The sequence below is a fragment of the Loxodonta africana genome, chromosome 3, assembly GCF_030014295.1.
Source record: "Loxodonta africana isolate mLoxAfr1 chromosome 3, mLoxAfr1.hap2, whole genome shotgun sequence".
Taxonomy (NCBI): domain Eukaryota; kingdom Metazoa; phylum Chordata; class Mammalia; order Proboscidea; family Elephantidae; genus Loxodonta; species Loxodonta africana.
Genome location: NC_087344.1, coordinates 26,484,684 through 26,496,478, shown reverse-complemented (window position 1 = coordinate 26,496,478; position 11,795 = coordinate 26,484,684).

Below are 11,795 nucleotides of genomic sequence, written 5' to 3'. Positions count from 1 at the left end.
TTCTTGATGACCACAGGTCGGTGGAATTGGTTATCTGAAGTGGAGTAGAGTGGCATGTCCCCAGCAATGAGGTCAATGAAACTAGAAGCCAAAGTAGTAGGTAAAAATCTATGCAGACACTTAAGCCCCCAAAAATGATGGAGAATTTAGGAAACAGGATAAGCATGAGCCAGCTTCCAAAGTCATTAATTAGTTGAGTAAATGGGAGGTGGGCAAACAACATAATGTAGGTAGAAAGAAGCTGAATAGTCAAAAGACAGGGGAACAAAGGATTTTACATAGGAATGAAGGGGAGCCCCCAAATGATACTAGGAATTGAGAACAATTCTGGTCTCACTTCATAACGACCCTATAGAACAGAATAGAACTGCCCCATAGGGTTTCCTGGAATCAGAGGTACAAAGGGTGTGACATGAAATTCAAAGTGTTGAATAGATTTTGAAAAATCCAGAAACGACCTGAAGAAAGGAGGCTTTCACACAAAATAGAATGTCCACAAACGAGAGCTCATAACTACTGGAAGTTTGCCCACTTCAACCCACCTTACCATGAGTTCTTTATCCTGTTTTGCTTACTATCACTTCAATGTTTTCCAACTTTTATAGCTCTGCTTTATTCTCCTTGGTTTTTTGTGCCTATCTTTTACATTCATGACATCTGTCTCCTGCTGTGTATCGAATGGTATTAAACCCATTTATTCCCTCTAAATTTGTAACTATATATTTCAGTACAGAATTTCTGATTGATTCCTTTCAAATCTGCAGGGTCCTTTGTTATTTCTAGTTTCTGCCTTTTATCCTAATGACTGTGGTCAGCATAGGTGTTATATATCTGTGTATCTGTTTCTGTTGTCTATGCTGGTCATTCCTGTGTGCCTGATAATTTAGTTTTCTATTATAGATGTAGACTATATGATTGTCTGATTCAAAATGGCCAATACCAGCGCATTTCAGCTCACTAATGCCTAGGATATTGATGTTTATACGTTCCATTTCATTTTTGACCATTTCCAATTTTCCTAGATTCATACTTCGTACATTCCAGGTTCCGATTATTAATGGATGTTTGCAGCCGTTTGTTCTCATTTTGAGTTGTGCCACATGAGCAAATGAAGGTCCCGAAAGCTTTACTCTGTCCACGTCATTAAGGTTGACTCTACTTTGAGGAGGCAGCTCTTCCCCAGTCACGTTTTGAGTGCCTTCCAACCTGGGGGGCTCATCTTGCAGCATTATATCAGACAATGTTCCGCTGCTATTCCTAAGGTTTTCACTGGCTAATGCTTTTCAGAAGTAGACTGCCGGGTCCTTCCTAGTCTGTCTCAGTCTGGAAGTTCAGCTGAAACCTTTCCTCCACGGGTGACCCTGCTGGTATCTGAATACCGGTGGCATAGCTTCCAGCATCACAGCAACACACAAGCCCCCATGGTACGACAAACTGACAGACATGTTGGAGGGGCAGACGTTATGCTGGGAATGACAACTCGAAGAGGAATGGTGTTGCATTCATCGTCAAAAAGAACCTTTCAAGATCTATCCTGAAGTGCAATGCTGTCAGTGATAGGATAATATCCATATGCCTACAGGGAAGACCAGTTAATATGACTATTCAAATTTATGTACCAACCATTAGGGCCAAAGATGAAGAAATAGAAGATTTTTATCAACTGCTACAGTCTGAAATTGATCAAACATGCAATCAAGATGCATTGATAATTACTGGCGATTGTCATGCAAAAGTTGGAAACCAAGAAGAAGGATCAGTAGTTGAAAAATATGGCCTTGGTGATAGAAACAATGCTGGAGATCAAATGATAGAATTTTGCAAGACCAACGACTTCTTCATTGCAAATACCTTCTTTCACCAACATAAACGGTGATTATACACATGGACTTTGCCAGATGGAACACACAGAAATCAAATTGACTACATCTGTGGAAAGAGACGATGGAACAGCTCAATATCATCAGTCAGAACAAGGCCAGGGGCCGACTGTGGAACAGATTGTGAATTGCTCATTTGCAAGTTCAAGCTGAAATTGAAGAAAATCAAAGCAAGTCCAGGAGAGCCAAAATATGACCTTGAGTATATCCCACCTGAATTTAGAGACCATCTGAAGAATAGGTTTGACACATTGAACACTAGTGACTACAGACCAGACGAGTTGTGGAATGACATCAAGGACATCATCCATGAAGAAAGCAAGAGGTCACTGAAAAGACAGGAAAGAAAAGATCAAGATGGATGTCAGAGGAGACTCTGAAACTTGCTCTTGAGTGTCGAGCAGCTAAAGCAAAAGGAAGAATTGATGAAGTAAAAGAACTGAACAGAAGATTTCAAAGGGCCTCTCAAGAAGACAAAGTATTATAATGACATGTGCAAAGACCTGGAGATGGAAAACCAAAAGGGAAGAACAAACACGCTCAGCATCTCTCAAGCTGAAAGAACTGAAGAAAGAATTCAAGCCTCGAGTTGCAATAGTGAAGAATTCCATGGGGAAAATATTAAACGATGCAGGAAGCATCAAAAGAAGATGGAAGGAATACACAGTCATTATACCAAAAAGAATTAGTCGATATTCAGCCATTTCAAGAGGTGGCATATGATCAGGAACTGATGGTAGTGAAGGAAGAACTCCAAGCTGCTCTGAAGGCATTGGTGAAAAACGGGGCTCCAGGAATTGATGGAATATCAATTGAGATGTTTCAGCAAACAGATGCAGTGCTGGAGGTTCTCACTCATCTATGCCAAGAAATATGGAAGACAGCCTCCTGGCCAACTGACTGGAAGAGATCCATATTTCTGCCTATTCCCAAGAAACGTGATCCAGCCGAATGTGGAAATTATAGAACAATGTCATTAATGTCACACGGAAGCAAAATTTTGCTGAAGATCATTTAAAAATGGCTGCAGCAGTGTATCGACAGGGAGCTGCCAGAAATTCAGGCCAGTTTCAGAAGAGGACGTGGAACCAGGGATATCATTGCTGATGTCAGAAGGATCCTGGCTGAAAGCAGAGAATACCAGAAGGATGTTTACCTGTGTTTTATTGACTATGCAAAGGCATTCGACTGTGTGGATCGTAACAAAACTATGGATAACACTGCGAAGAATGGGAATTCCAGAACACTTAACTGTGCTCATGAGGAACCTTTACATAGATCAAGCAGCAGTTGTTCGGACAGAAGAAGGGGATACTGAGTGGTTTAAAGTCAGGAAAGGTGTGTGTCAGGGTTGTATTCTTTCACCATACCTATTTTAATCTGTATGCTGAACAAATAATACGAGAGGCTGGACTATATGACGAAGAATGGGGCATCAGGATTGGAGGAAGACTTATTAAGAACCTGCGTTACGCAGATGACACAACCTTGCTTGCTAAAAGTGAAGAGGATTTGAAGCACTTACTAATGAAGATCAAAGACCACAGCCTTCAATATGGATTACACCTCAACATAAAGAAAACAAAGATCCTCACAACTGGACCAATGAGCAACATCATGATAAACGGAGAAAAGATTGAAGTTGTCAAGGATTTCATTTTACTTGGATCCACAATCAACACCCATGGAAGCAGCAGTCAAGAAATCAAAAGACGCGTTGCATTGGGCAAATCTGCTGCAAAGGACCACTTCAAGGTGTTGAAGAGCAAAGATGTCACCTTGAAGACTAAGGTGCGCCAGACCCAAGCCATGGTATTTTCAATCGCATCATATGCATGTGAAAGCTGGACAATGAGTAAGGAAGACCGAAGAAGAGTTGACGCCTTTGAGTTTTGGTGTTGGCGAAGAATATTGAACATACCATGGACTGCCAAAAGAACGAACAAATCTGTCTTGGAGGAAGTGCGGCCAGAATGCTCCTTAGAGGCAAGGATGGTGAGACTGCGTCTTACATACTTTGGACATGTTGTCCGGAGGGATCAGTCCCTGGAGAAGGATATCATGCTTGGCAGAGTACAGGGTCAGCAGAAAAGAGGAAGACCCTCAACAAGGTGGATTGACAACAGTGGCTGCAACAATGAGCTCAAGCATAACAACGATTATAAGGATGGCGCAGGACTGGGCAGTGTTTCGTTCTGTTGTGCATAGGGTCGCTATGAGTCGGAAGCACCTAACATCAACAACAACATGATAGACGTTGCGTTGATTAGGTTTTCTTTTTTTGAACAGTTTTTAACATATACTAATAAAATGCAAGAATCAATAGCTGTCAATAAGGTAGATGTTTAAAAGACATAATGGAAGATATGATAAACTTTTTTCTTCCAAAGAGGATTTTAAAAAAATTTTTGGTACACCAGATGTTTGAATTTGCCACCAATCTCAGAGACCTTAAAAAGTATTCAGAGCTTGAGATCCTCATTTGAATGGCTCACAGCTAGGCCGCCAGGTCCTTGTGTTATATTGCTATGGCTCCCAGTTTTGGGAAGACTGAGTTCCAAGTTGTGCCGTCTACATCTGAACCTTGTTTACATAGTTTTCTAACTGAATCGGCCTCCTTTTGGTAAAGTTAACCTGAAATTTTTAGCTTCTCTCTCTAATTCCCCATTCTTCTGAATTGGGTCCAGCAATTCCTCGATATCTTTTTTTTTTTTTTTAATTTTTATTGTGCTTTAAGTGAGAGTTTACACATTCAGTCAGTCTCTCACACAGAAACTTATATATACCTTGCTGCATACTTCCTATTACTCTCCCCCTAATGAGACAGCCCACTGTATATCTTATTTTTTGATACTCTTAGGAAGATATATCTTATTTCATCCAGACTTTTTAGGTGTCTTTACTGGAAGACTTGTCTCAGACTACTGAAAGTGGAAGTCTCATTTGTCCTTGGAGCATTTATTAGTTTGGCATACCTATAGTTGTATTTTTATTGCTGTCTCGGATGGATGGATGGATGTTTGCTGTGAGCCTTCCAGTTGGTTCAATTCGTAATGATCCTCTAGGCCAGAGTAGAATGCCCCATAGGGTTTCCAAAGCTGTAATTTTTATGGTAGCAGACTGCCACATCTTTCTCCCACAGACTGGCTGGTGGATTTGAACCAGTGACCTTTTGTTCAGCAGCCAAGCTTTTAACCACTGGCCCACAAAGGCTTAATGGTACTTTGTTTCTAAGACTTATCTGGAGATTACTTCAAGGAGAAACAGACAAGACTTTCGATACAAAAGAAGGCTATTGAATAAAAATCTGTGTCAGTGGCACTGTGCTTCTTGGAGTGGGGCCCTAGCCAGTGACGAAGCACTGAGCCATTTCTCAGTTGGCCGTGGTGGGGTGGGGGGGCAAGATGTTTCCCGGTGATTTGCTGTCCCATGGCTGCACAGTTACTCTGAGTCCTGTTCCTCGTGATCTCTCACCATGGCTCATGCCTACATAGTTAAAGCTACCTGGTGTCCCTTTCCAGGGGTGCACACTCTGTCCTTCCTGCCCTCCGCCTGTGAGTTCCCCCAGGCCAGTCTACACCACTGTACCCTGTGTTTTCCTGGGACTCAAATCTATGCTGCATTCCTGCGCTACTCCCTCTCAGATTTGCCTAGTCCCTGTACGTGCTTTGCCCACCTTGTCACTCCTTCCAGGCCTGTCTTAGTCTTGAGTCCTCTGTTTGCTCCCACCCTGGGATTTTTGGTAATTATGAAAAAAGTTGCTGGAACCTGTGACCATCTCAGAATGGCCACATTGAGCTCCGTAGTGAGTAGGGTGCGGATGGTCCAGGAATCTCCACCTTACAGTCTCTGCTTCTACTCTCCCCTAATTAGGTGCTCAGCCTGGTTCCTCATTCCTTCATTTGGTGTCCAGAGTTCCAAGATCATTGGTCGTGCAGATTTTTACTTGTTTTCTTTGTCATTGTTGTGGGAGATTGCGAGGGTGCTACTATCTGTGCTGCCATCTTGTCCCTTCTCCTTTCTGACTTCTGGATACTGCAGATAGATTCTAGAAGAAATGAAAAGATGAGGGGAAGAAAGCCTCATTTTTTATTTTTATTGTGTTTTAAGTGAATGTTTACAATTCAAGTCAGCCTCTCATACAAAAATTTAGACACACCTTGCTATGTAACCCTAGCTGCTCTCCCCCTAATGTGACAGCACACTCCTCCTCTCCACCATGTATTCCCCATGTCTGTTCAGCCAGCTCCTGTGCCGCTCTGCCTTCTCATCTTGCCTCCAGGCAGGAATTCCCCACATAGTCTCATGTGTCTACTTGAGCCAAGAAGCTCACTCCTCACGAGTATCATTTTCTGTCTTGCAGTTCAGCCCAATCCCTGTCTGAAGAGTTGGCTTCAGGAATGGTTCCAGTCTTGGGCTAGCAGACGGTCCGGGGGCCATGGCCTCTAGGGTCCTTCCAGTCTCAGACCGTTATTAAGTCTGGTCTTTTTATGAGAATTTGAGATCTGCATCCCACTGTTCTGCTCCATCAGGGATTACCTGTTACGTTCCTTGTCAGGGCAGTCATTGGTGGTTGCCGGGCACCAGCTAGTTCTTCTGGTCTCAGGCTGATGGAGTCTATGGTTTATGTGGCCCTTTTTGTCACTTGGGCTTATATTTACCTTGTGTCTTTGGTGTTTTTCATTCTCCTTTGCTCCAGGTGCGCTGAGACCAATTGATGCATCTTAGATGGCCACTTGCTAGCGTTTAAGACCCCAGATGCCACGTGCCAAAGTGAGATGCAGAACGTTTTCTTAATATACTTTGTTATGCCAGTTGACCTAGATGTCCCCTGAAACCATGGTACCCAGACCCCCCATCCCTGCTACTTTGGCCTTCAAAGGTTTTGGTTGTATTCAGGAAACTTCTTTGCTTTTGGTTTAGTCCAGTTAATGCTGATCTCCCCTGTATTGTGTCTTTTCGTTCACTTAAAATATTTCTTGCCTACTGTCTAATTAGTGAGTACCCCTCTCCCTCCCTCCCCACCCTTATAACCATCAAAGAATATTTTCTTCTGTGTTTAAACTTTTTCTTGAGTTCTTATAACAGTGGTCTCATATAATATTTGCCCTTTTGAAACTGTCTAATTTCACTCATCCTACCTTGGTGGCTTAGTGGTTAAGTGCTACAGCTGCTAACCAAGAGGTCGGCAGTTCAAATCTGCCAGGCGCTTCTTGGAAACTCTATGGGGCAGTTCTACTCAGTCCTATAGGGTCGCTGTGTGTCGGAATTGACTCGACGGCAGTGGGTTTGGTTTTTGATTTGGAATGCCTTCCAGATTTCTCCATGTTATGAGATGTTGCATGGATTCATCGTTGTTCTTAATCATTGTGTAGTATTCCATTAGGTGGATATACCATAATTATCCATCCGTTGATGGGCACCTTGATTGCTTCCATTTTTTGCTATTGTAAACAGTGCTGCAGTGAATATGGGTGTGCATGTATTTGTTCAGGTGAGGCCTTTCGTTTCTGTGGGCTATATTCCAAGGAGTGGTATTGCTGGATTGTATGGTAGTTCTATTTCTAGCTTCTTAAGGAAGTGCCAAATCGATTTCCAAATTGGTTGTACCATTTCACATTCCCACCAGCAGTGTATAAATGTTCCAGTCTCGCCACAACCTCTCCAACATTTATTATTTTGGGTTTTTTGGATTAATGCTAGCCTTGTTGGGGTCATCTAATTGTAGTTCTGATTTGCATTTCTCTAATGGCTGATGATTGTGAGCATTTCCTCTTGTATCTGTTAGCTACCTAAATGTCTTCGTTAGTGAAGTGTCTGTTCATAATTGGGTTATTTGTCTTTTTGTAGTTGAGTTTTTGCAGTATCATGTAGATTTTAGAGATCAGACGCTGATCGGATTTATCATAGCCAAAAACTCTTTCCTAGTCTTAGGTAGTCTTTTTACTCTTTTGGGTGAAGTCTTTGGATGAGCGTAAGTGTTTGATTTTTAGGAGCTCCCGGGTATGTAGTTTCTTTTCTGATGTTTGTACATTGTTTGTAATGCTTTCTATACTCTTTATGCCATGTATTAGGGCTTCTAGCATTGTGTCTATTTTTTCTTTCATGGTCTTTATCGTTTTAGATTTTATATTTAAGTCATTGATCCATTTTCAGTTTTTGTACATGGGGTGAAATGTGGGTCTCGTTTCATTTTTTTGCAGATGGATATCCAGTTATGCCAGCATCAATTGTTTTTTTCCCCATTTAACAGACTTTGGGCCTTTGTCAGATGTCAGTTACTCATATGTAGATGGGTTTATGTCTCAATTCTCAGTTCTGTTCCATTGGTCTATGTATCTGTTGTTATACCAGAACTAGCCTGTTTTGACTCGTCTGGTGGTATAATATAGGTTCTAAAATCAGGTAATGTGAGGCCTCCCACTTTGTTCTTCTTTTTCAGTAATGCTTTATTTACCTGGGGCCTATTTCCCTTCGATATGAAGTTGGTGATTTGTTTCTCCATCTCTTTAAAAAGTGTCATTGGAATTTGGATCAGGATTGCATTGTATCTGTTAATCCCTTTAGGTAGAATAGACATTTTCACAATGTTGAGTCTTCATATCCATGAGCAAGGTATGTTTTTCCACTTACATATGCCTCTTTTGGTTTCTTACAGTAGTGTCTTGTAGTTTTCTTTTTGTAGGTCTTTTACATCTCTGGTTAGATTTATTCCTAAGTATTTTATCTTCTTGGGGGCTATTGTAAATGGTATTGATTTGGTGATTTCCTCTTCGACATTCTCTTTGTTGGTGTAGAGGAATCTAACTGATTTTTGTATGTTTATCTTGTATCCAGAGACTCTGCTGAACTCTTCTATTAATTTCAGTAGTTTTCCTGTGGATTCTTTAGGGATTTCTGTGTATAAGATCATGTTATCTGCAAATAGAGATACTTTCATTTCTTCCTTACCAATTTGGACAGCCTGTATTTCTTTATCTAGCCTAATTGCTCTGTCTAGGGCCTCCAGCACAATGTTGAATAAGAGTGGTGAAGAAAGCCTCATTTTTTACAAAGAGTTTCATGGTACATGTTCCTTTAGGTCCTGTCATTCAGTAGGTGTATCTGGGGTAAGCACATTCACATGTTTATACGGACATAACAATTTTTTGGCTACTCACACAGACAGGGTATTCATTCCTTTCTACGAAGAAGCTCTACTTTAAAATAAAATCCGTTCCAGACAGTGACTTAGAGCAGGGTTGAGCAAACATTTTTGTAAATGGTTAGAGAGTAAACATTTTAGGTTTTGGAGGCCACATATACACCTGTGAAAAGACTTAAGCCTGCCATTGTAGCTCAGAAGCAGCTGTAGATGGTACATATACAAATGGTTGTGGTTATGTTCCATTAACGTGGTATATACAAAAGCAACTGTATATATATACATATATATGTGTGTGTGTGTATGTATTATACACACACACATATATATAAATAGAACAAAACATTTGTGCTAAGGGTTGCAATAGCCTGAGAATTAATTCTCTTACTAATGTTCCTCTGAATAGCCCTTTGGGGCCACCACTGACCACCAGTGTAACATTGGGGCAACACAGGCTATTCACATGGGGGTGGCAGGTGCCCAGTGTGAGAGGAGACATTAAAGGCCCTGTAGGTCTGGGCTAGGACCTGGCACACACTAGTTTTTCCTGTTGCCCAAAGCAAGTCACTAAAAAATGCAGTTGCCCATTGAGTCAGTGTTGACTTACAGGGACCCCATGTGTGTCAGATTAGAACTGTGCTCCATAGGGTTTTCAGGTCTCTGACTTTTCAGAAGCAGATATCTAGGCCTGTTCTTCTGAGACGCTTCTGGTAGGCATGAAGTGTAAACCTTTTGGTTAGCAGTTCAGTGGTCAACAGACGCCACCCAGGGACTCAATATGCATGCATATGTATTTGTGTGTATATAGTAGGTATATGTGTGTATTTATATATGTGTGTATATTTGTAAATATATAATCAAAATATATGTTTTTATGTATGTACACATACACATACTTGCCGTGAGCATTTGTTTGTCCCTATGGCAGGCTTGTGATCTCTGAGCCTCAGTTTTCTTATTTGGTAATGGGAATAAAAATACTCTACCTTTCAAAGTAAATGTGAGGACCCAGTAAAAATGTATGCAAGTGAAAGAGTTTATGCAGGGTCTGGGACATGGTCAGCACTCACTAAATCATCTAATGTTTGGACCTGTGGGTGTAGGACACTCCATCTGAATCACTGGTGTCCATTGTTGAGCTCTTGCTGCAGATCTACTTCGTGCTGTGGGTGCCCAGGCTGGCTCTGCTCCCCATGTCTCTTCAGTAGGCTAGCCAGGGCATGGACTTCTCATTGAAATGGCTGAGGCTTTCGAGAGCAGTGAAAACACACAAGATCTCTTAAGGGCTATGCTCAGAAATGCACACGGCCAAAAAGGCCACGTCAAAGGCTCAGAGGCCTTTGGCCAAAGCTTGCTACGTGGAATCAGAAACTATTCTGTGAGAATGAATAACAACCTCTACTATGTCTGTGGGACAAATATTTGCACTCGACGACTACCCTAAAGGTTCATTCAAACCCATCTCCCACAGTGCCAAGGAAGTTGATATACTTCTGTAAAGATTACAACCAAGAAAACCCTTTGGAGCAGTTCTGTTTTGTAACACATGGGGTTGCTATGAGCCAGAGTCTACTTGAGGGCAGTGGGTTTGATTATTTTGGTTTACTTGGCCTGTATATTTTATTGGGACTAGTTATTTATATGATGTTCTTTTTGTAGTCCTGGCCAGTTCTATTTGTCCTAAAGTTTCTGTTGAAAAATGCAAGAGTTCTCTTTCTCTGTATATCCTGGTAAATGCCATTGGACAAACTGTATGAGTTGGCTATAACTGTGTGAATACTCAGGGACTTAAAACAAGAGGCCCTTATTTCTGGATCAGCAGGGTGGGTTTCGATCTTGGCTGGCCCCTGCATGCATCTCCGTCATCTGTGGGTCTGGGAGGCAGCAGCTTCTCCACGCTGTGTTCTCTCAGGAGCTCAGGTTGGCTAGATGGTAGCTGGTACAGGATGGCCCCGGGTGGGGTAACTATGCTCTGCTCCACGAGGTGCCTGGTCCAGCGGGCAGCCCATGTTGTTCATCTGGTGGAGGGGGTTCCCAAGAGTGAGAGGAGGCATTCAGTGTTTCTTGAGGCCTAGTTGGGAATCTGCACACACTCATTTTTCTAGTGCCAAAGCAAATCACTAAAAAAATGCAGTTTCCTATGAAGTTGAACCTGACTCCCAGCGACCCCATGTGTGTCAGAGCAGAACTGGGTGCAACTGGGTTTTCAATAGCAGATTTTTTTAAAGTAGATTGGAAGGCCTTTCTTCTGAGGTACCCCTGGATGGACTTGAACTACCAACCTTACAGGTTAGCAGTAGAACGAGTTAACTGTTGATACCACTCAGGGACTCCAAGCAAGATATTAGGCCAATTTAATTGCCCATCTGGTGGGTGGAGTCACAAACTCACATAGTACAGAGTGTGGATACAGATACGGGGAGAGGTGAAGAATGACACTTACTTTTGCCCACAGCCAACTGCTTTCATCTCTCTCACATTCTCCTGTGGAAGGACACCTACCAGGAGCCATTTCTGGCCTCTCTCCACCTCCCAGCACCTCTTCCCAGCATGGAAAATGACTCCTCTTAACACTTAGGTAAAAGGGACTAGACATGCAGGCCTGGCCCCTCCCCTGACCTCTCCTTGGGCTCCACCTGCCAGTAGGGAGCCTGTGGTCCCTTCAGCTGTGGCCTGGCCTGAAGGTTCCCAGCTGTGTCAAGGTTGGTCACTGCATGAATCCACATCATGAGTGAATTATGCCAAGCCAACAGGACCTGTTCTAGGGTGAG